We start from the raw sequence: 25,236 nt of genomic DNA, 5'->3' as shown, positions 1-25,236 counted from the left end.
TATAAATATGTAATTATTATATAATATAAAAAATTATAAATAAATAGAATTATTTATAATTCTATAATATTTATATTATCTATAGATTATAATTATTGGTATAATTATCAACTATAATTATTAATATAATTATTAACTAGAATAATTCTACTATTTTTAGAATCTATAATTCTATAATAAATAAAATTATTAAAAATTATAAATAAATAGAAAATTCAACAAATTAGAAAACAGCCATTTGGTAAGAGGGAGCAGAATAATTGGTGGATGATTTGGGAAGTATAAAGTTGGATTGTCAAATCAAATATTAACAGACAAATAAATTTCAGGGCAAAGGAAAGAGCAGGAACCAGACACATACACGCAGATAGAAATAGCAGCAGAGGGGTGCCTGGGTGGCTCAGAGGATTAAGCTGCTGCCTTCAGCTCAGGTCGTGATCTCAGGATCCTGGGATCGAGTCCCGCATCTGGCTCTCTGCTCAGCGGGGAGCCTGCTTTCTCCTCTCTCTCTGCCTGCCTCTCTGCCTACTTGTGATCTCTATCTGTCAAATAAATAAATAAAATCTTAAAAAAAGAAAAGAAATAGCAGCAGAGGTGCTGCTGACCAAGGGAATACGGCGGCTGATGATGAATTCTGTATAGGCTCTGTGCTTGAGCAAAAAAGTGTGAAAATGGCTTCCTAAAGTCCATGTCCCCCAAGATTCAGTGAGATTGCACCAAATACTTAAGCCCCTGTGAGCACTGACCCTGTGCTAGCCATGGTCCTGATCGGTCATATTTGCTTTCAGGATTTTTATGTCCCTGGAACAGAGAGCAGAAAGAAGGATCCACATCAGATGTCTGATTGTAAGAACAATATACCACATCTCAGAATTTTGGTTTTGGTTCCAAGTATGCTATTGGAAATGAGAACCCAGCTGTGAGATAGTCATGGGTAAGCATGCCTTCTTCCGGAATTGGGTCTGGCATGTGTTCCAAGGTGTATTATTTTGATTAAAAGATCAGAACCTACAATAAGATATAATTTCTTAGTGTACCAAGCTAATTAAGATGCAGACAATGTTTTTAAATTTTTCATGCTGTGCACACATAGTACTCTCCCATATAAATAAATTGTCCAAATTCAGTCTCATCCGGACAAGGTCCAGTGGAAACAGAAGATGTTAATATTTATTTAAGACATTCTAATATTTATTTAAGACATTCTATGTTATGCATCAGGCCTCTAACTTTCCCTATTATACATTTAATTCATTTTGATTCCACACTTAAGGAATCTCAGACTAAGGTTTAATCAAAGAACAGAGGTAAAAATTGGGGCAGAACTAATGCAGAGAAAGAATCAAGGAGACACTGTAGGCAAGTGGGCAAGGGCAAGAGAATCTCCAAATGATTAGAGAACATCCTTTCCCAGTAAGGCAGGCTCTACACGTATTCTTGTGTGTACTTGTGAAAAGGCAGTGTTGTCCAGATGCTGTGCAGATTCCCATCTCTGAATATCCACCCCTCTTTTCTCCCAGTTTCTAAATCTGAACTAAAACTCCACTCACCTGAGCAACCTTTGTTAGAAGACAGTAAACCCAAAGTTTACCAGATTTGCCATGGGAGGGAAAAGCTGAACCCTCAGTTACAGGCTTGGTTTTACTGACCTCATCTCTTTATTTTTTTTTTTTAAAGATTTTATTTATTTATTTGAGAGAGAGAGAGACAGTGAGAGAGAGAGCACGAGCGAGGAGAAGGACTGACCTCATCTCTTTAGAGCTGTGATTATTATGTTATTTCTAGCATCAATGACAGTGTCTCCAAGAAAAATCTCTAAACATTTTTTTCTCAGCATACTAATTACCCAAATTAATTATCAGTGTTTCAAGAGAATATCGCAAGATGCTATCAGAGGGAGCAGGAAGAAAACATTTTTCTGTATTCTCTACCGGGATGAGGTCAAATAATTGTGAGGTCATTAAACAGTGAGGCTTAGAGAATAACATAGGACTCTGCCTTATCTTTGGAAAATCTCTCACAGGCCTGAATGACTTCCACCTATCAAAGGTTTGGTAGGGAAAACAGGAGGCCTTCCAAGGAAGGAGCGTGCGGGATATCTGAACAAGACAGAAGAGGGGCACCTGGCTGGCTCCGTTGGAAGAGTGTGTGACTCTGGATCTTAGGGTTGTGAGTTTGAGCCCCACCTTGGGTGTAGAGATTACTTAAAATAAATACATGGAAATTTAAAAAACTAAATAAACAAGGCAGTAGGTATTGACAGAGACCCATTTTAAAAGACAAAATAGGGGTGCCTGGGTGGCTCAGTGGGTTAAGCCTCTGCCTTCAGCTCAGGTCATGATCCCAGAGTCCTGGGATCAAGCCCAGCATCGGGAACTCTGCCCAGCAGGGAGCCTGCTTCCCCCTTGCTCTCTCTCTGTGTGCTGCTCTGTCTACTTGTGATCCCTCTCTCTCTTCGTCAAATAAATAAATAAAATATTTTTTAAAAAAGATAAAATAAATGCAGTGGGGCTGTGTGACGGAAGGCCAATTTACTATGCACTCAGTGTATGGGAGTGAGGCAATGGAGGGGAGTACAGATCACTCTACCAATAAATGTAACTGTGAGAGAGTAACCAGAACCTCATGGGGAAGAGAGAGAGTTTAAATACTGATGGGTAAGAGCTGGTAGATTGGATTTGTTGGATTACAGTAGAAAGACATATTTAATATTAATTAAATCAAAGCCCATTACTAAGTATGAAGAAGGAGGAGAAGAAACATTGGACCAGTGCATTAGCAAAAAAATTAATCTTAGGGGTTTTTTTTTTGTTTTAAGATTTCATTTATTTATTTAACAGAGAGATACACAGTGAGAGAGGGATCACAAGCAGGGGGAGTGGGAGAGGGAGAAGGAGGCTTCCCACTGAGCAGGGAACCTGATGCGGGACCCTATTCCAGGACCCTGGGATCATGACCTGAGCTGAAGGCAGACACTTAACACTGAGCCACCCAGGCGCCCCTAATCTTAGTTTTAAAAAGGAATTCATCACTTAACATAAGTGTAGGAAAAAGGAATGGGTATGGGGCACCTGGCTAGCTCAGTCAGGGGGGCATTTGAGTCTTGATCTCGGGGTCATGAGTTCAAGCCCCAGCGGAGTATAGAGATTAGTTAAATAAATAAAACTTAAAAAAAAAAAAAGAATGCGGGACGCCTGGGTGGCTCAGTAGGTTAAAGCCTCTGCCTTCGGCTCAGGTCATGATCTCAGGGTTCTGGGATCAAGCCCCGCATCGGTCTCTCTGCTCAGCGGGGAGCCTGCTTATTCCTCTCTCTCTCTGCCTGCCTCTCCGCCTACCTGTGATTTCTGTCTGTCAAATAAATGAATAAAATCTTAAAAAAAAAAGAATGGGTGTAAAGTGAGGATCATTCTGAATTGTGGAAGGAAACACAGGGATTTCTCAACAGATAACTTCAACCTCTCTATGATGTAGGAGACAAGCATATTTTAAAAGGGAGGAAGAAGCATGAAGATCTGAGGATGGCTGAGAATATTTGAAAGCCCACCGACATATAATGATAGAAAGAGTTGAAAGATGAAATAGAAGGGATCTGCTGGGCAGAATCACAGGAGGAATTCAGGCTATTTCCAATGAAACATTTATGCTGACACCACTCTACCAAGTTGTGTATTCAGCTGCACAAAATTGCCATAGTTGTAGACACAGGGGGAAAATGGACACTAGATTCAATTAATGCTGAGATTTTTCTAGGTCAGGGTGATGAAATAAGAAAAGAATTAAGGATACTGGGATCAACAAAAGACTGACCAGTAAATCACAGAGAGAAAAAAATAAATATTGGGATGAATTGACATGACAGAAAAAAGAGTATGTGGGGAGCCCGGGTGGCTCAGTCAGTTAAGCATCTGCCTTCAGCTCAGGTCATGATCCCAGGACCCTGGGATTGAGCCCCACCTTGGGCTCCCTGCTTGGCAGGGATTCTGTTTGCCCCTCTTCCTCTCCTCCCTCCCTCGCTCATGCTCTCTCTCACTCTCCCTCACATAAATAAAATCTTTTTTAAAAAAAAAGAAAGAAAACTAAGAATATGTATGTAATAGGCTCCAGAGGCGATAAGAGAGAATAGGGAGCTATGCATAAAAAGGGTCCCAGAAATCTGCATGGGATTCCACCAGAGTCTTTGCTGAATACTAAATTGTACGTGCATAGGGTGAAACTCCATAAGGTCACACATACAAAAGATAGGTAGCTATGAACTAAACAGTTCCCAGAGCTCATTCAAAACTGGAAGGTGTTCAAGTTATGACCAGCCCAAAAGGAGAGATGAATGGAAAAGTAGATGTGGGATCTATACACAATAGAATATTAGGCAGCCATCAAAAAACTTGAAATCTTGCCATCTCAATGACATGGATGGAAGTAGAGGCTATATGCTAAGTGAAATAAGTCAATCAGAGAAAGACAATTATCATATGATTTCACTGATATGAGGAATTTGGGAAACAAGACAGAGGATCACAGGGGAAGGGAGGGATAAATGAAACAAGACAAAACCAGAGAGGGAGACAAACCATAAGAGATTCTTAATCTCAGGAAGCAAACCGAGGGTTGCTAGGGGTGGAGGGAAGGATGGGGTGGCTGGGTGATGAACATTGGGGAGAGTATGCGCTATGATAAATGCTGTAAATTGCGTAAGACTGATGAATCACAGACCTGTACCCCCGAAACAAATAATACATTATACATTAATGAAAAAAAAAGATAAGATAAAAAAGAAGAGGAGGGGTGCCTGGGAGGCTGAGAGGATTAAAGCCCCTGCCTTTGGCTCAGGTCATGATCTCAGGGTCCTGGAATAGAGCCCCACATCAGGCTCACAGCTTGACAGAGAGCCTGCTTCCTCCCTCTCTCTCTGCCTGCCTCTCTGCCTACTTGTGATCTCTGTCTGCCAAATAAATAAATAAAACCTAAAAAAAAAGAAGAAGAAGAAGAAGAGGAACAAAAATAAGAAACATTAATGATTTCTAATCAGAATTTACACAGAGCCTAAGAGAATTGAATTATATTTTTACAGAGCTGAAAGGGGAAAAAACTGTCAACCTAGACTTTTATACCCAAATAAAATATCTTCTCAAGGGAATTTACAGACTTTCCAAAAAATAAATAAAAACAAAGACTTTCTCTGATGAACAAAAACAGAATTTATCACCAACAGGCATTTACTGGAAGAAAAGTTAAAGGAAGTTCTTTGAATGGAAGAAAAATGATAGCAGATGGAAACCTAGATTTACACAAATAAATCTGCAAATGGGAAATGCGTAGGTAATATCAAAGGAGTTTTTCTCATCTTTGATTTCTTTTTTATTTTTTAAAAATTTTTAAAAAGATTTTATTTATTTATTTGACAGCTAGAGATCACAAGTAGGCAGAGAGGCAGGCAGAGGCGGGCGGGAGGGAGCAGGCTCCCTGCTGAGCAGAGAGCCCAATGTGGGGCTTGATGCCAGGACCCTGAGATCATGACCTGAGCCAAAGGTAGAGGCTTTAACCCACTGAGCCACCCAGGTGTTCTTCATCATTGATTTCTTAAAATATTATTTTTATTTTTTTTTAAAAAGACTTTATTTAGTTAGTTAGTTAGTTGAGAGAGAGAGAGAACACAGAGGGAGAAAGGGAGTGAGAGGAGAAGCAGACTCCCTGGTATGTGAAGTGGCCCACCATTACTTGATGGTAGACTGGTAAGTTGTCCACTGCAAACCCTAGAGCAACAACAATAAAATAAGATATATAGCTAATAAACCAGTAACAGAGATCACAATGCTAAAAACAAACAAACCAAAAAAACCTTCAATTAACCCAAAAAGGAAAAAAGGAGAAAAAATAAGTGACAGAGGGTGAAAGTGAAAGAAGATATCAAAAAAGGTATATTTAAGTTCAATGATATGAATAATCACATTATAAATGGTAAAAATACTTCAACTAAAAGGCAGAGAATAGTAGGGTGGATAAAAAGGCAAGACCCGGGGCATCTGGGTGGCTCAGTGGGTTAAGCCTCTGCCTTGGGCTCAGGTCATGGTCTCAGGGTCCTGGGATCGAGCCCCGCTCCGGGCTCTCTGCTCAGCAGGGAGACTGCCTTCCCCTCTCTCTCTGCCTGTCTCTCTGCTTATTTGTGATCTCTGTCTGTCAAATAAATAAACTCTTCAAAAAAAAAAAAAAAGGCAAGACCCAGGGCACTGGCTGGCTCAGTAAGAGAGGCATGCAACTCTTGATCTTGGGGTCATGAGTTTGAGACCCACATGAGGTATAGAGATTTCTTAAATAAATAAAATTGAAAAAATAAAAATGCAAGAACCAACCATTAGCTGTGCATAAGAAATTCATTCTAAAAATTCATATAAAGACTTACAGAACAATTCATCATCCATATGCAAAAAAGTGAGAGAGAGAGAAACTGGACCCATACCTTACATCATACACAAAAATTAACTCAGATTTGATCATAGAACTAAATATGAAAGTTAAAACTATAATACACCAGAAGAAAATATATATTTCTCTGAAGTAGGTGCAGAATTCTTAAACAGAACACAAAAATACAAATCATAAAAGAAAAAACTGGACTTCATCAAAATTAAAGGCTTTTGATCTTCAAAATTTGCAGTTAAGAACATAAAAAGGCAAACCATGGGGCACCTGGGTGGCTCAGAGGGTTAAAGCCTCTGCCTTCAGGTCATGATCTCAGGGTCCTGGGATCATGCCCCGCATCAGGCTCTCTGCTCGGCAGGGAGCCTGCTTTCCTTCCTCTCTCTCTGCCTGCCTCTCTGTCTACTTGTGATCTCTTGTCTGTCAAATAAATAAACAAAATCTTAAAAAAAAAAAAGACAAACCATGGCATGGAAGGAAGCATTTACAGCCCTATATCTAACTCATATCTAGAATTTATAAACAACTCTTGAAATCTGTAAGAAAAATACAAACAATTCCATTTTAAAATGAGCAAGATATCAGTCATTTCCCAAAGAAGAAATTAAAAGGTCAATGTGCCCTTGAAAAAATGTTCGACATGGGGTGCTTAGGAGGCTCAGTCATTAAGCATCTGCCTTTGGCTCAGGTCATGATCCCAGGGTCCTGGGATTGAGCCCCGCATCAGATTCTCTGCTCAGCGGGGATCCTGCTTCCCCCTCTCTCTCTGCCTGCCTCTCTGCCTACTTGTGATCTCTATCTGTCAAATAAATAAATAAAATCTTTTTAAAAAAATATATCACAACCAAATGGGGTTTATTCAAGAAATGCAAAATTCTTAGCAAAGTGAGAATCGAAGAAAACCTCTTTATTCTTACACTAACATCGAAAATTTCTACAGCCAATCACAATGATGAGTTACTATAATTAATGATGAAAATGGAAAGCTTTCCCTCATAACATCAGAATTAACTAAATAAGCCCATTCTCACCATGTTGTTAGAGGTTCTACCAATGAATTTAAGGCAAGGCAAATGAATAAAAGGCATATGGATCAGATGAAAATGAATAAACTTGTTATATCTGCAGATGACAGCATGGTGCATATAGAAAATGAAATGGAATATAAAGCAATATCCTGGGAACCTGGGTGGTTCAGTGGGTTAAGCCTCTGCCTTCAGCTCAGGTCATGATCTCAGTGTCCCGGGACCGGGTCCCGCATCGGGCTCTCTGCTTGGGAGCCTGCTTCCTCCTGCTTTCACTCTCTGCCTGCTTCTCTGCCTACTTGTGATCTCTCTCTGTCAAAAAAATAAATAAAATCTTTTTTAAAAATTAAGCAATATACTATAATTTAGCAATGTTGCTGGACTCAAATTCAAAATACAATGCTGATTTTATTTCTATGTACTTTCTAAATACTACCAACAAAGAAACTTTATTTTTTTTTAACAAAGAAACTTTAAAAGTGATGTCATTTAAGGGCACCTGACTGGCTCAGTCAGTTAACAGATTGCTTTCGGCTCAGGTCATGATCTCAGGGTCCTGGGATTGAGCCCCACATTGGGCTCCCTGCTCAGTGGTGAGTCTGCTTCTCCCCCTCACTCTGTGATCACTCTCGCTCTCACTCTTTCTCAAAAAAATGAATAAAATATTTTTTTAAAAAAGACTCCTATTTGCCTGGGAATTGTAACTGCCTCAGAAAAGGAAAAAAGCAAATGTGTAAAAATATACGCAAATTTGCCTTCTTGTGTCCTTTGATCTCCCAAACAAGAACCCAGGAGGAACATTGTTGTATCAGGTTGGAGTCAATCAGAGAAGTAGAACCACGGGAGGGGAATGGAATAGGAGGGGAATGGAATAGGAAGTTTTCTTAAAATAAGGATTAGACCTCTCACCATTGTGGAGTCTACAGGATGCCACACAGGTCCAGGGGTGGGCCTGAGGTCGCTGCAGGTTCACAGGCCACACAGGCCATAAAAGCTGGGTGTGAAATAGGAGAGGGCGAGGACAAATTGGGACCCAAGTCGGTGCCTCACGACCTCCACCTCCTACAATGTGGGCAACATGCAGAAGTGGGCACCGAGTCCCGGGCTGCACACACACCTGGCACAGTGCTGGGAGGATCTGAACAAGGTCCTGGCAGGAGCTGGGGCCCCGTGCCCGCCACTGAGTCAGCAGATGAGCAGCCCCGTGGGGAGCTGCAGCAGCACCTGGGCCCACACTGTCCTTCAGAGCATATGGCTACTGCTTCTCTTCCAGCTTCCAAATATGGCACCAACATCGCCTCCGTCAAGCCCATCCTGAAACCATTAGGGAAAGGGAGTTCTTGGAACTGGTAGAGTAGAAAACCACCATCATCTTTGTTTCTGAAGATAAATAGGGCCATGTCATTCCTCTGTTCAAAAATATCTAGTGGCTCCCTAAAAAAAGTCAAAATAGTTACACTACCTACAATACTTCATATATGCTGGCACTTTAAACTCTTCCTGTGGCTCATTCCCCAGTCTCCCCACAGCCCCTCTAGTCACCTTCCTATTCCCTAAATGCACCAATAACTGTCCTTGCTCCATCTTTCCCCTACATATCCGCTCTATCCTCTATGTTCTTGCCAAAGGCTGTATGCATCACGTCCTCCCTCCAGTCCTTCAAGTCTCTGCTCAAATATCACACTCTCAGGAAGAATCTCCTGACCAGATTATTGAAAACTGAATCACCTACAGGGGGTGCCAGGGCGGCTCAGTCAGTTGGGCGCCCAACTCTTCATTTCTGCTCAGGTTATGATCTCAAGGTCATGAGATCAAGCCCCACGTCGGGCTCCACGTTCAGGGGAAGTCTGCTTAAGATTCTCTCTGATGAATCTTAATCTTAATCTTAGGGGTGCCTTGGTGCCTGGGTTAAGCCTCTGCTTTCAGCTCAGGTCATGGTCTCAGGGTCCTGGGATTGAGCCCTGCATCGGGCTCTCTGCTCAGCGGGGAGCCTGCTTCCTCCTCTCTCTCTGCCTGTTGTTCTGCCTGCTTGTGCTCTCTCTCTCTCTCTCTGTCAAGTAAATAAATAAAATCTTTTAGAAAAAGAAAAGATTCTGTTTACCTCTCCCTCCCCCTCTACCCAACCCCACTCATGAGCACATACACACTCTCTCTCTCGAATAAATAAATAAATAAATAAAATCTTAAAAAAAAAAACACTAAAGCTGAATCACCCAGGGCATTCCTTGTCCCCCTCCTACTCATTAGTTTTCAATAGAGCACTTAGCAGCAGCTGAAATACTATGGTATCTATTTAATATTTTCTGCCACTCGCAGTAGAATATAAACTCCATAAGGACCACTATTTCTTCCTATCAGATGTATAACTATATGTTCATATCTGAAACATTGCCTATAACAGTGCCAGACATATAGTAAGGGAGCATTGAATATTCTCGTTAAAATGAATGAATAAAGGAATGAACAGAGTAGAAGTATAGATCTATCTCCTCTATCAGATCTTTAAATGAAGCTAACTTGTTACTAAGTTCTCAGGCATATTCTCTCCACTCTCAAACTGCTCCTCTTAAAACCCTACCTAAGTCCCTAGTACCGATATATGTTGTCGGCACCCAAATGTGTATCCACAAAGCAAGCCTTCCCTCTGTCCCCCGCTCATGTATATGTGTGTGATACCTCACCAGACACATCTGTGAAGCAATTGCCTTAGAGACACAACACATGCCACGTGCTAAAAAGAATGTGCGGTATTTCTACACCCCAAGGACACTTCCCAATTTCTCAGGATCAAGACACACCACCGCAATCCCTCCAGGTGCCCATGTCTCCAGAGAATGGTGAGCCACTGTCCACAGCAGCCTTAAATAACCATTGGTAAGATGATCGTTAAGCTCAGTGCTTCCTTCTTTCTTTTTTTTCCCCAAAGATTTTATTTATTTATTTATTTCTTTGACAGACAGAGATCACAAGTAGGCAGAGAGGCAAGCAGAGAGGGGGTGGACACAGTCTCCCCAGTGAGCAGAGAGCCCGATGCGGGGCTCAATCCCAGGACTCTGAGATCATGACCTGAGCCGAAGGCAGAGGCTCAACCCACTGAGCCACCCAGGCGCCCCTGCTTCCTTCTTTCTAAGGAAGTTTTTCTCAAGTGCATGTGCTGCTCACCCTCATGTTCATTTTCATCATCTTTATCAGAAGCATCGTCCTCTCTCACCTGGTGGACCTCAACAGTCTCCCGTATCTGCCTCCCAAAGCCACTGTTGCTCAACTCAATAAACCCTGCTCAGAATGGGTATGCAAATTAGACGTTTTCTTTTAATGCCTCCTTTCTCCTAGACGAAAATCCTTAAATTGTCTGAAACGACTGTTGAGAGTCATGATACAAATTCTTCACCTAATCTGTAAGACCTAGCTAATTGTCATCCGTCCTTCAATCATGCCGAAGTCCCTTGCTCTTGGCATACGAGGTACATGGGGTTTCCTTCAGTTCTTTGTATGTTCTCTGTTCCTTCCTGCAGATGGTGTCCAGACACGCTTTTCTGTTTACCTAAAACACCCACTAAAGCTGGCAAACTTCCTCCAAAATGCTCAGGGAGCATCCTAAGTAAAGGGAGCTTTCCACAGTCCTAAAACATGCTTTCCTGAGTTCCTTAGTGCACCAATCCGCGCAAATGCAATTCTATCATTATTTGTCTGACGTCTGGATTCCCCACCGACTTCATTGGAGCAAATACCCTTGCTGTTCACCACTGTGCCTAACACACGTCAGCGGTGCCGAGAATATACTTCACATACTTGACAGTAGGAGATCCATGGGTGAATGAATGTTCTAGAAGACTGTCAGTAGTTGGGTGAATTCTACAACTTTCTCAAGCAGGAACAGCAGAAGCTAGAGATATGAGGGTCCCTTTTTAAGAGCAAAAAGGGAATGAGGGTTGGAAAACAAGATGCTGGAAGCGCACTGGTGTTCACAAGCCACAATGGGTGGTTTTCAAAAAGAGAAGCATGCATTTCAAAACCAGAAGAGAGAGAATGAAATATAGAAAAACTGCTCACGGGGCGCCTGGGTGGCTCAGTGGGTTAAGCCGCTGCCTTCGGCTCAGGTCATGATCGCAGGGTCCTGGGATCGAGCCCCGCATCAGGCTCTCTGCTCAGCCGGGAGCCTGCTTCCTTCTCTCTCTCTCTGCCTGCCTCTCTCCCTCTTGTGATCTCTCTCTGTCAAATAAATAAATAAAATCTTTAAAAAAAAAAAAAGAAAAACTGCTCACAAGTCTTAGGATAGCTTTCATGGCTCTGGTCTCTGGGGATATTTGGGAGGATTATCTAGTGCTGAGAATGTGTTGGACTTGCTGTTGGTGCCTGTGAAGGAAAAATATCATGTACCCACTGGCCCATATCATGAATCCCAAGCAAGTAACATCAACAGAGGTGAAAATAATTAAATGTGTTGATTCTGTAATTGCATTAACCAACCAATTAGGGCAACACCCCAGATTTTATTTCACACTGATATTTCTGCTAGTCTTTGGTCCAGTTGCTTTCATGGGAGCAATGATATTTATCAGCCAATGAAACATCCAACTTGGGACACATGGTGAATTAATGTGCTTTGGGGATTTGAATTTGAGTTCTGCCCATCTACAGTTTGTAGGGTCTATACTCAAGGCCCGAAACCACCCAAAAGACAGGTGATGCTAAGAGAATTTCCCTAGGCAACTCTGAAAATAAAAGACAAGTTTATGTATGACATCATATAGGAAATATTTCAACCCAAAGGTTACCATTGTCAAAGGGATTCCTCCACAAAGAAGGATCAAAGTATTGGCTAAAGCAAGATGGTTGATTATTTGCATTAATGGTCTCAATCTAGCTCTCCTAAAAAGAGAGCAGACATAACAACAGAGTAAAGCATTACCCACAATCCTTATTCCAGTTTGAGCAAGGATGACCATACCTATTGCCAAGTTAGCAGAAATCATTGCTTCGGTGACTAAAGGTCATGACTGAGGTATGATTTTGCTCGGGTCCGTAGCACCTGGAGAGAAACAGAAAGAACACATGAGTGTCTTCAAATCAAGTGAACTACAGTTCTCACCATAATTTCTTTAAAAACTCCTTTCTGGGAAACCTATCCTCTTGTCATGCACAAAAATCCTAACCCTGAAGTTTTCTTTTCTCCTCATCACCTACTATATCTCTTGTGGTACTTATAACAACTGAGATGATCTTATTGGATAACCTTATTTCTATCAAAGGAAGACCATTTCCTCCAAAAGAACTATGAGAGCCACGAAAGCAGGGGTCTTGTCTCCATGTTTTCAGTCCATATCCAGGGTCTAGAACAATCTGTTACTAGTAGGCAGTCAATTAATATCTATTACATGAATAAACAAATATGAATAGAGTCATTATTTTCACGCCAAAAGTCATTTCAATATGTTCTTTACATTGACAGGTTTCTTAACACAGAATGCATATCCTCCACTTAATTGTTAAAATAGTGCATTAAAGGGCGCCTGGGTGACTCAGTCAGTTAAGCATCTGTCTTCAGCTGAGGTCATGATCACAGGGTCCTAGGACTGAGCCCCCATCAGGCTCCCTGCTCTGTGGGGAATCTGCTTCCCCCTCTCCCTCTGCCTGCTGCTACCCCTGCTTGTGCGTTCTCTCTCTCTCTCTCTCTCTCTCTCTGTCAAACAAACAAATAAAACCTGTTTAAAATAATGCTTTAAGCTCAATAATTGTGTTACTTGAAACCGCATGTTCTTGCTTGATTTGAGCATTTGCTTGGTTTTGTTTATGTAAAAGCCTAATCTATCTGAGAGATAGGTATTCAAGTAGCTTATGTTGCACTGGATACTATCAAATACCCTCTGCCAAATGTTATGTTTCTATAAACCAATGTAATTTTTTGTCAGGGAGAGAGAGCATGCACAGGCAGGGGGAGCAGCAGGCGAAGTAGAAGCAGGCTTCCCACTGAGCAAGGGACTTGATCCCAGGTCCCCGATGTGGGACTTGATCCCAGGACCCTGGGATCATGACTTGAGGTGAAGGCAGACACTTAACTGAGCCACCAGGTGTCCCCCTATGTAATTTTTTAATACAACTCTGAATCAAGGACCTAAACTGGATGAGCAGTATATCTTAATAATAATACATTAACGAAGATATATTCCGAGACTACCCACGATTAATATGACAATGAATATTAGAAACAATCTCATTTCAAGGGGGAAAAATGACTAACATGAACTCATGCACACAATTCATTATTTTTCTGACTTGGTCAACAAAATGGCAGGAAAAAGTTATTTCTCTTTGAAAATTAGATCATTTTTATGTGTAACATTTGAAGAACATGCTGAAATATTTTAGAAGTAATAATATAGTAATTTGCTCAAATGTTACACAAGTATGCAAAAATTTAAAATATAGGGGCACCTGAGTGGCTCAGTCATTAAGCCCCTGCCTTCAGCTCAGGTCATGATCCCAGGACCCTGGGATCGAGCCCCGCATCAGGCTCCCTGCTCAGCGGGAAGCCTGCTTCTCCCTTTCCCACTCCCCCTGCTTGTGTTTCCTCTCTCACTGTTGTCTCTCTCTGTCAAGGAAATAAATAAAATCTTTTTAAAATTTTAAGATATATTATGAATAAACACTTTTCGAATCTTGGAACCAAACTAGATCAGTAATGTGCTGGAAATATAAAAGTAAAAAAAAATAGCATTTAAAAAATCTTGAATGAGTGGAATTCATCGCATGTTCCTGGATGGGAAAATATAATGCCTCAAGATTTGAAACTTCCTCAAAGGTATAGATTCAACTCTTGAAACTTCTTCAAATGTGTAGATTCAGTTCAATGTCAGTCAAAATAGCAAGACAGCTTTGGGGAGAATTGGGAAATTTATCTCGAAATTTAGCTATAATTGTGCAAGAAAATCCAAGTCATTTTCCCCAATACTTTATTACCAAAATTTTCAAACATACAGAAACTGATTCATTTTTTTAAAAAATAATAATAACAATGGATTGCTTACCTGATTTCCTAGAACTTATTACAGCAATTAAAGTGTGGGTACAATTGAAAACCAGTCAAATATATCAATGGGTCAGGATGAAGTGTCCAGAAAAAATTATAAATATGTAATTATTATATAATATAAAAAATTATAAATAAATAGAATTATTTATAATTCTATAATATTTATATTATCTATAGATTATAATTATTGGTATAATTATCAACTATAATTATTAATATAATTATTAACTAGAATAATTCTACTATTTTTAGAATCTATAATTCTATAATAAATAAAATTATTAAAAATTATAAATAAATAGAAAATTCAACAAATTAGAAAACAGCCATTTGGTAAGAGGGAGCAGAATAATTGGTGGATGATTTGGGAAGTATAAAGTTGGATTGTCAAATCAAATATTAACAGACAAATAAATTTCAGGGCAAAGGAAAGAGCAGGAACCAGACACATACACGCAGATAGAAATAGCAGCAGAGGGGTGCCTGGGTGGCTCAGAGGATTAAGCTGCTGCCTTCAGCTCAGGTCGTGATCTCAGGATCCTGGGATCGAGTCCCGCATCTGGCTCTCTGCTCAGCGGGGAGCCTGCTTTCTCCTCTCTCTCTGCCTGCCTCTCTGCCTACTTGTGATCTCTATCTGTCAAATAAATAAATAAAATCTTAAAAAAAGAAAAGAAATAGCAGCAGAGGTGCTGCTGACCAAGGGAATACGGCGGCTGATGATGAATTCTGTATAGGCTCTGTGCTTGAGCAAAAAAGTGTGAAAATGGCTTCCTAAAGTCCATGTCCCCCAAGATTCAGTGAGATTGCACCAAATACTTAAGCCCCTGTGAGCACTGACCCTGTGCTAGCCATGGTCCTGATCGGTCATATTTGCTTTCAGGATTTTTATGTCCCTGGAACAGAGAGCAGAAAGAAGGATCCACATCAGATGTCTGATTGTAAGAACAATATACCACATCTCAGAATTTTGGTTTTGGTTCCAAGTATGCTATTGGAAATGAGAACCCAGCTGTGAGATAGTCATGGGTAAGCATGCCTTCTTCCGGAATTGGGTCTGGCATGTGTTCCAAGGTGTATTATTTTGATTAAAAGATCAGAACCTACAATAAGATATAATTTCTTAGTGTACCAAGCTAATTAAGATGCAGACAATGTTTTTAAATTTTTCATGCTGTGCACACATAGTACTCTCCCATATAAATAAATTGTCCAAATTCAGTCTCATCCGGACAAGGTCCAGTGGAAACAGAAGATGTTAATATTTATTTAAGACATTCTAATATTTATTTAAGACATTCTATGTTATGCATCAGGCCTCTAACTTTCCCTATTATACATTTAATTCATTTTGATTCCACACTTAAGGAATCTCAGACTAAGGTTTAATCAAAGAACAGAGGTAAAAATTGGGGCAGAACTAATGCAGAGAAAGAATCAAGGAGACACTGTAGGCAAGTGGGCAAGGGCAAGAGAATCTCCAAATGATTAGAGAACATCCTTTCCCAGTAAGGCAGGCTCTACACGTATTCTTGTGTGTACTTGTGAAAAGGCAGTGTTGTCCAGATGCTGTGCAGATTCCCATCTCTGAATATCCACCCCTCTTTTCTCCCAGTTTCTAAATCTGAACTAAAACTCCACTCACCTGAGCAACCTTTGTTAGAAGACAGTAAACCCAAAGTTTACCAGATTTGCCATGGGAGGGAAAAGCTGAACCCTCAGTTACAGGCTTGGTTTTACTGACCTCATCTCTTTATTTTTTTTTTTAAAGATTTTATTTATTTATTTGAGAGAGAGAGAGACAGTGAGAGAGAGAGCACGAGCGAGGAGAAGGACTGACCTCATCTCTTTAGAGCTGTGATTATTATGTTATTTCTAGCATCAATGACAGTGTCTCCAAGAAAAATCTCTAAACATTTTTTTCTCAGCATACTAATTACCCAAATTAATTATCAGTGTTTCAAGAGAATATCGCAAGATGCTATCAGAGGGAGCAGGAAGAAAACATTTTTCTGTATTCTCTACCGGGATGAGGTCAAATAATTGTGAGGTCATTAAACAGTGAGGCTTAGAGAATAACATAGGACTCTGCCTTATCTTTGGAAAATCTCTCACAGGCCTGAATGACTTCCACCTATCAAAGGTTTGGTAGGGAAAACAGGAGGCCTTCCAAGGAAGGAGCGTGCGGGATATCTGAACAAGACAGAAGAGGGGCACCTGGCTGGCTCCGTTGGAAGAGTGTGTGACTCTGGATCTTAGGGTTGTGAGTTTGAGCCCCACCTTGGGTGTAGAGATTACTTAAAATAAATACATGGAAATTTAAAAAACTAAATAAACAAGGCAGTAGGTATTGACAGAGACCCATTTTAAAAGACAAAATAGGGGTGCCTGGGTGGCTCAGTGGGTTAAGCCTCTGCCTTCAGCTCAGGTCATGATCCCAGAGTCCTGGGATCAAGCCCAGCATCGGGAACTCTGCCCAGCAGGGAGCCTGCTTCCCCCTTGCTCTCTCTCTGTGTGCTGCTCTGTCTACTTGTGATCCCTCTCTCTCTTCGTCAAATAAATAAATAAAATATTTTTTAAAAAAGATAAAATAAATGCAGTGGGGCTGTGTGACGGAAGGCCAATTTACTATGCACTCAGTGTATGGGAGTGAGGCAATGGAGGGGAGTACAGATCACTCTACCAATAAATGTAACTGTGAGAGAGTAACCAGAACCTCATGGGGAAGAGAGAGAGTTTAAATACTGATGGGTAAGAGCTGGTAGATTGGATTTGTTGGATTACAGTAGAAAGACATATTTAATATTAATTAAATCAAAGCCCATTACTAAGTATGAAGAAGGAGGAGAAGAAACATTGGACCAGTGCATTAGCAAAAAAATTAATCTTAGGGGTTTTTTTTTTGTTTTAAGATTTCATTTATTTATTTAACAGAGAGATACACAGTGAGAGAGGGATCACAAGCAGGGGGAGTGGGAGAGGGAGAAGGAGGCTTCCCACTGAGCAGGGAACCTGATGCGGGACCCTATTCCAGGACCCTGGGATCATGACCTGAGCTGAAGGCAGACACTTAACACTGAGCCACCCAGGCGCCCCTAATCTTAGTTTTAAAAAGGAATTCATCACTTAACATAAGTGTAGGAAAAAGGAATGGGTATGGGGCACCTGGCTAGCTCAGTCAGGGGGGCATTTGAGTCTTGATCTCGGGGTCATGAGTTCAAGCCCCAGCGGAGTATAGAGATTAGTTAAATAAATAAAACTTAAAAAAAAAAAAAGAATGCGGGACGCCTGGGTGGCTCAGTAGGTTAAAGCCTCTGCCTTCGGCTCAGGTCATGATCTCAGGGTTCTGGGATCAAGCCCCGCATCGGTCTCTCTGCTCAGCGGGGAGCCTGCTTATTCCTCTCTCTCTCTGCCTGCCTCTCCGCCTACCTGTGATTTCTGTCTGTCAAATAAATGAATAAAATCTTAAAAAAAAAAGAATGGGTGTAAAGTGAGGATCATTCTGAATTGTGGAAGGAAACACAGGGATTTCTCAACAGATAACTTCAACCTCTCTATGATGTAGGAGACAAGCATATTTTAAAAGGGAGGAAGAAGCATGAAGATCTGAGGATGGCTGAGAATATTTGAAAGCCCACCGACATATAATGATAGAAAGAGTTGAAAGATGAAATAGAAGGGATCTGCTGGGCAGAATCACAGGAGGAATTCAGGCTATTTCCAATGAAACATTTATGCTGACACCACTCTACCAAGTTGTGTATTCAGCTGCACAAAATTGCCATAGTTGTAGACACAGGGGGAAAATGGACACTAGATTCAATTAATGCTGAGATTTTTCTAGGTCAGGGTGATGAAATAAGAAAAGAATTAAGGATACTGGGATCAACAAAAGACTGACCAGCAAATCACAGAGAGAAAAAAATAAATATTGGGATGAATTGACATGACAGAAAAAAGAGTATGTGGGGAGCCCGGGGTGGCTCAGTCAGTTAAGCATCTGCCTTCAGCTCAGGTCATGATCCCAGGACCCTGGGATTGAGCCCCACCTTGGGCTCCCTGCTTGGCAGGGATTCTGTTTGCCCCTCTTCCTCTCCTCCTCCCTCGCTCATGCTCTCTCTCACTCTCCCTCACATAAATAAAATCTTTTTTAAAAAAAAAGAAAGAAAACTAAGAATATGTATGTAATAGGCTCCAGAGGCGATAAGAGAGAATAGGGAGCTATGCATAAAAAGGGTCCCAGAAATCTGCATGGGATTCCACCAGAGTCTTTGCTGAATACTAAATTGTACGTGCATAGGGTGAAACTCCATAAGGTCACACATACAAAAGATAGGTAGCTATGAACTAAACAGTTCCCAGAGCTCATTCAAAACTGGAAGGTGTTCAAGTTATGACCAGCCCAAAAGGAGAGATGAATGGAAAAGTAGATGTGGGATCTATACACAATAGAATATTAGGCAGCCATCAAAAAACTTGAAATCTTGCCATCTCAATGACATGGATGGAAGTAGAGGCTATATGCTAAGTGAAATAAGTCAATCAGAGAAAGACAATTATCATATGATTTCACTGATATGAGGAATTTGGGAAACAAGACAGAGGATCACAGGGGAAGGGAGGGATAAATGAAACAAGACAAAACCAGAGAGGGAGACAAACCATAAGAGATTCTTAATCTCAGGAAGCAAACCGAGGGTTGCTAGGGGTGGAGGGAAGGATGGGGTGGCTGGGTGATGAACATTGGGGAGAGTATGCGCTATGATAAATGCTGTAAATTGCGTAAGACTGATGAATCACAGACCTGTACCCCCGAAACAAATAATACATTATACATTAATGAAAAAAAAAGATAAGATAAAAAAGAAGAGGAGGGGTGCCTGGGAGGCTGAGAGGATTAAAGCCCCTGCCTTTGGCTCAGGTCATGATCTCAGGGTCCTGGAATAGAGCCCCACATCAGGCTCACAGCTTGACAGAGAGCCTGCTTCCTCCCTCTCTCTCTGCCTGCCTCTCTGCCTACTTGTGATCTCTGTCTGCCAAATAAATAAATAAAACCTAAAAAAAAAGAAGAAGAAGAAGAAGAGGAACAAAAATAAGAAACATTAATGATTTCTAATCAGAATTTACACAGAGCCTAAGAGAATTGAATTATATTTTTACAGAGCTGAAAGGGGAAAAAACTGTCAACCTAGACTTTTATACCCAAATAAAATATCTTCTCAAGGGAATTTACAGACTTTCCAAAAAATAAATAAAAACAAAGACTTTCTCTGATGAACAAAAACAGAATTTATCACCAACAGGCATTTACTGGAAGAAAAGTTAAAGGAAGTTCTTTGAATGGAAGAAAAATGATAGCAGATGGAAACCTAGATTTACACAAATAAATCTGCAAATGGGAAATGCGTAGGTAATATCAAAGGAGTTTTTCTCATCTTTGATTTCTTTTTTATTTTTTAAAAATTTTTAAAAAGATTTTATTTATTTATTTGACAGCTAGAGATCACAAGTAGGCAGAGAGGCAGGCAGAGGCGGGCGGGAGGGAGCAGGCTCCCTGCTGAGCAGAGAGCCCAATGTGGGGCTTGATGCCAGGACCCTGAGATCATGACCTGAGCCAAAGGTAGAGGCTTTAACCCCACTGAGCCACCCAGGTGTTCTTCATCATTGATTTCTTAAAATATTATTTTTATTTTTTTTTAAAAAGACTTTATTTAGTTAGTTAGTTAGTTGAGAGAGAGAGAGAACACAGAGGGAGAAAGGGAGTGAGAGGAGAAGCAGACTCCCTGGTATGTGAAGTGGCCCACCATTACTTGATGGTAGACTGGTAAGTTGTCCACTGCAAAACCCTAGAGCAACAACAATAAAATAAGATATATAGCTAATAAACCAGTAACAGAGATCACAATGCTAAAAACAAACAAACCAAAAAAACCTTCAATTAACCCAAAAAGGAAAAAAGGAGAAAAAATAAGTGACAGAGGGTGAAAGTGAAAGAAGATATCAAAAAAGGTATATTTAAGTTCAATGATATGAATAATCACATTATAAATGGTAAAAATACTTCAACTAAAAGGCAGAGAATAGTAGGGTGGATAAAAAGGCAAGACCCGGGGCATCTGGGTGGCTCAGTGGGTTAAGCCTCTGCCTTGGGCTCAGGTCATGGTCTCAGGGTCCTGGGATCGAGCCCCGCTCCGGGCTCTCTGCTCAGCAGGGAGACTGCCTTCCCCTCTCTCTCTGCCTGTCTCTCTGCTTATTTGTGATCTCTGTCTGTCAAATAAATAAACTCTTCAAAAAAAAAAAAAAAGGCAAGACCCAGGGCACTGGCTGGCTCAGTTAAGAGAGGCATGCAACTCTTGATCTTGGGGTCATGAGTTTGAGACCCACATGAGGTATAGAGATTTCTTAAATAAATAAAATTGAAAAAATAAAAATGCAAGAACCAACCATTAGCTGTTGCATAAGAAATTCATTCTAAAAATTCATATAAAGACTTACAGAACAATTCATCATCCATATGCAAAAAAGTGAGAGAGAGAGAAACTGGACCCATACCTTACATCATACACAAAAATTAACTCAGATTTGATCATAGAACTAAATATGAAAGTTAAAACTATAATACACCAGAAGAAAATATATATTTCTCTGAAGTAGGTGCAGAATTCTTAAACAGAACACAAAAATACAAATCATAAAAGAAAAAAACTGGACTTCATCAAAATTAAAGGCTTTTGATCTTCAAAATTTGCAGTTAAGAACATAAAAAGGCAAACCATGGGGCACCTGGGTGGCTCAGAGGGTTAAAGCCTCTGCCTTCAGGTCATGATCTCAGGGTCCTGGGATCATGCCCCGCATCAGGCTCTCTGCTCGGCAGGGAGCCTGCTTTCCTTCCTCTCTCTCTGCCTGCCTCTCTGTCTACTTGTGATCTCTTGTCTGTCAAATAAATAAACAAAATCTTAAAAAAAAAAAAGACAAACCATGGCATGGAAGGAAGCATTTACAGCCCTATATCTAACTCATATCTAGAATTTATAAACAACTCTTGAAATCTGTAAGAAAAATACAAACAATTCCATTTTAAAATGAGCAAGATATCAGTCATTTCCCAAAGAAGAAATTAAAAGGTCAATGTGCCCATGAAAAAATGTTCGACATGGGGTGCTTAGGAGGCTCAGTCATTAAGCATCTGCCTTTGGCTCAGGTCATGATCCCAGGGTCCTGGGATTGAGCCCCCGCATCAGATTCTCTGCTCAGCGGGGATCCTGCTTCCCCCTCTCTCTCTGCCTGCCTCTCTGCCTACTTGTGATCTCTATCTGTCAAATAAATAAATAAAATCTTTTTAAAAAAAATATATCACAACCAAATGGGGGTTTATTCAAGAAATGCAAAATTCTTAGCAAAGTGAGAATCGAAGAAAACCTCTTTATTCTTACACTAACATCGAAAATTTCTACAGCCAATCACAATGATGAGTTACTATAATTAATGATGAAAATGGAAAGCTTTCCCTCATAACATCAGAATTAACTAAATAAGCCCATTCTCACCATGTTGTTAGAGGTTCTACCAATGAATTTAAGGCAAGGCAAATGAATAAAAGGCATATGGATCAGATGAAAATGAATAAACTTGTTATATCTGCAGATGACAGCATGGTGCATATAGAAAATGAAATGGAATATAAAGCAATATCCTGGGAACCTGGGTGGTTCAGTGGGTTAAGCCTCTGCCTTCAGCTCAGGTCATGATCTCAGTGTCCCGGGACCGGGTCCCGCATCGGGCTCTCTGCTTGGGAGCCTGCTTCCTCCTGCTTTCACTCTCTGCCTGCTTCTCTGCCTACTTGTGATCTCTCTCTGTCAAAAAAATAAATAAAATCTTTTTTAAAAATTAAGCAATATACTATAATTTAGCAATGTTGCTGGACTCAAATTCAAAATACAATGCTGATTTTATTTCTATGTACTTTCTAAATACTACCAACAAAGAAACTTTATTTTTTTTTAACAAAGAAACTTTAAAAGTGATGTCATTTAAGGGCACCTGACTGGCTCAGTCAGTTAACAGATTGCTTTCGGCTCAGGTCATGATCTCAGGGTCCTGGGATTGAGCCCCACATTGGGCTCCCTGCTCAGTGGTGAGTCTGCTTCTCCCCCTCACTCTGTGATCACTCTCGCTCTCACTCTTTCTCAAAAAAATGAATAAAATATTTTTTTAAAAAAGACTCCTATTTGCCTGGGAATTGTAACTGCCTCAGAAAAGGAAAAAAGCAAATGTGTAAAAATATACGCAAATTTGCCTTCTTGTGTCCTTTGATCTCCCAAACAAGAACCCAGGAGGAACATTGTTGTATCAGGTTGGAGTCAATCAGAGAAGTAGAACCACGGGAGGGGAATGGAATAGGAGGGGAATGGAATAGGAAGTTTTCTTAAAATAAGGATTAGACCTCTCACCATTGTGGAGTCTACAGGATGCCACACAGGTCCAGGGGTGGGCCTGAGGTCGCTGCAGGTTCACAGGCCACACAGGCCATAAAAGCTGGGTGTGAAATAGGAGAGGGCGAGGACAAATTGGGACCCAAGTCGGTGCCTCACGACCTCCACCTCCTACAATGTGGGCAACATGCAGAAGTGGGCACCGAGTCCCGGGCTGCACACACACCTGGCACAGTGCTGGGAGGATCTGAACAAGGTCCTGGCAGGAGCTGGGGCCCCGTGCCCGCCACTGAGTCAGCAGATGAGCAGCCCCGTGGGGAGCTGCAGCAGCACCTGGGCCCACACTGTCCTTCAGAGCATATGGCTACTGCTTCTCTTCCAGCTTCCAAATATGGCACCAACATCGCCTCCGTCAAGCCCATCCTGAAACCATTAGGGAAAGGGAGTTCTTGGAACTGGTAGAGTAGAAAACCACCATCATCTTTGTTTCTGAAGATAAATAGGGCCATGTCATTCCTCTGTTCAAAAATATCTAGTGGCTCCCTAAAAAAAGTCAAAATAGTTACACTACCTACAATACTTCATATATGCTGGCACTTTAAACTCTTCCTGTGGCTCATTCCCCAGTCTCCCCACAGCCCCTCTAGTCACCTTCCTATTCCCTAAATGCACCAATAACTGTCCTTGCTCCATCTTTCCCCTACATATCCGCTCTATCCTCTATGTTCTTGCCAAAGGCTGTATGCATCACGTCCTCCCTCCAGTCCTTCAAGTCTCTGCTCAAATATCACACTCTCAGGAAGAATCTCCTGACCAGATTATTGAAAACTGAATCACCTACAGGGGGTGCCAGGGCGGCTCAGTCAGTTGGGCGCCCAACTCTTCATTTCTGCTCAGGTTATGATCTCAAGGTCATGAGATCAAGCCCCACGTCGGGCTCCACGTTCAGGGGAAGTCTGCTTAAGATTCTCTCTGATGAATCTTAATCTTAATCTTAGGGGTGCCTTGGTGCCTGGGTTAAGCCTCTGCTTTCAGCTCAGGTCATGGTCTCAGGGTCCTGGGATTGAGCCCTGCATCGGGCTCTCTGCTCAGCGGGGAGCCTGCTTCCTCCTCTCTCTCTGCCTGTTGTTCTGCCTGCTTGTGCTCTCTCTCTCTCTCTCTGTCAAGTAAATAAATAAAATCTTTTAGAAAAAGAAAAGATTCTGTTTACCTCTCCCTCCCCCTCTACCCAACCCCACTCATGAGCACATACACACTCTCTCTCTCGAATAAATAAATAAATAAATAAAATCTTAAAAAAAAAAACACTAAAGCTGAATCACCCAGGGCATTCCTTGTCCCCCTCCTACTCATTAGTTTTCAATAGAGCACTTAGCAGCAGCTGAAATACTATGGTATCTATTTAATATTTTCTGCCACTCGCAGTAGAATATAAACTCCATAAGGACCACTATTTCTTCCTATCAGATGTATAACTATATGTTCATATCTGAAACATTGCCTATAACAGTGCCAGACATATAGTAAGGGAGCATTGAATATTCTCGTTAAAATGAATGAATAAAGGAATGAACAGAGTAGAAGTATAGATCTATCTCCTCTATCAGATCTTTAAATGAAGCTAACTTGTTACTAAGTTCTCAGGCATATTCTCTCCACTCTCAAACTGCTCCTCTTAAAACCCTACCTAAGTCCCTAGTACCGATATATGTTGTCGGCACCCAAATGTGTATCCACAAAGCAAGCCTTCCCTCTGTCCCCCGCTCATGTATATGTGTGTGATACCTCACCAGACACATCTGTGAAGCAATTGCCTTAGAGACACAACACATGCCACGTGCTAAAAAGAATGTGCGGTATTTCTACACCCCAAGGACACTTCCCAATTTCTCAGGATCAAGACACACCACCGCAATCCCTCCAGGTGCCCATGTCTCCAGAGAATGGTGAGCCACTGTCCACAGCAGCCTTAAATAACCATTGGTAAGATGATCGTTAAGCTCAGTGCTTCCTTCTTTCTTTTTTTTCCCCAAAGATTTTATTTATTTATTTATTTCTTTGACAGACAGAGATCACAAGTAGGCAGAGAGGCAAGCAGAGAGGGGGTGGACACAGTCTCCCCAGTGAGCAGAGAGCCCGATGCGGGGCTCAATCCCAGGACTCTGAGATCATGACCTGAGCCGAAGGCAGAGGCTCAACCCACTGAGCCACCCAGGCGCCCCTGCTTCCTTCTTTCTAAGGAAGTTTTTCTCAAGTGCATGTGCTGCTCACCCTCATGTTCATTTTCATCATCTTTATCAGAAGCATCGTCCTCTCTCACCTGGTGGACCTCAAC

General features: G+C 41.2%; 1 protein-coding gene across 4 annotated transcripts in view; it reads right to left on the bottom strand.

Annotated features, from left to right (window-relative positions):
* The window catches only part of LOC122898008 (zinc finger protein 780A-like), a 59,044-nt gene extending 35,248 nt beyond the window's left edge, over positions 1–23,796 (bottom strand). For 3 of the 4 annotated variants that reach the window (XM_044236191.1, XM_044236192.1, XM_044236193.1), the window contains exons 1-3: positions 23,128–23,796; positions 12,391–12,471; positions 8,557–8,753 (exon numbers count right to left, since the gene is read on the bottom strand). The gene's annotated coding sequence lies outside the window, so the exon portion shown is untranslated. Of the gene's footprint in view, positions 1–8,556; positions 8,754–11,492; positions 11,517–12,390; positions 12,472–23,127 lie in introns of those variants that run through there. The other variant, XM_044236194.1, reaches the window with a different exon arrangement.
* Between the last annotated feature and the right edge of the window lie 1,440 nt (positions 23,797–25,236).

The sequence above is a fragment of the Neovison vison genome, unplaced genomic scaffold (genome assembly GCF_020171115.1).
Source record: "Neovison vison isolate M4711 unplaced genomic scaffold, ASM_NN_V1 Scaffold_085, whole genome shotgun sequence".
NCBI classification, from domain to species: Eukaryota; Metazoa; Chordata; class Mammalia; order Carnivora; family Mustelidae; genus Neogale; species Neogale vison.
This window is presented reverse-complemented; position numbering and strand designations above follow the sequence as displayed.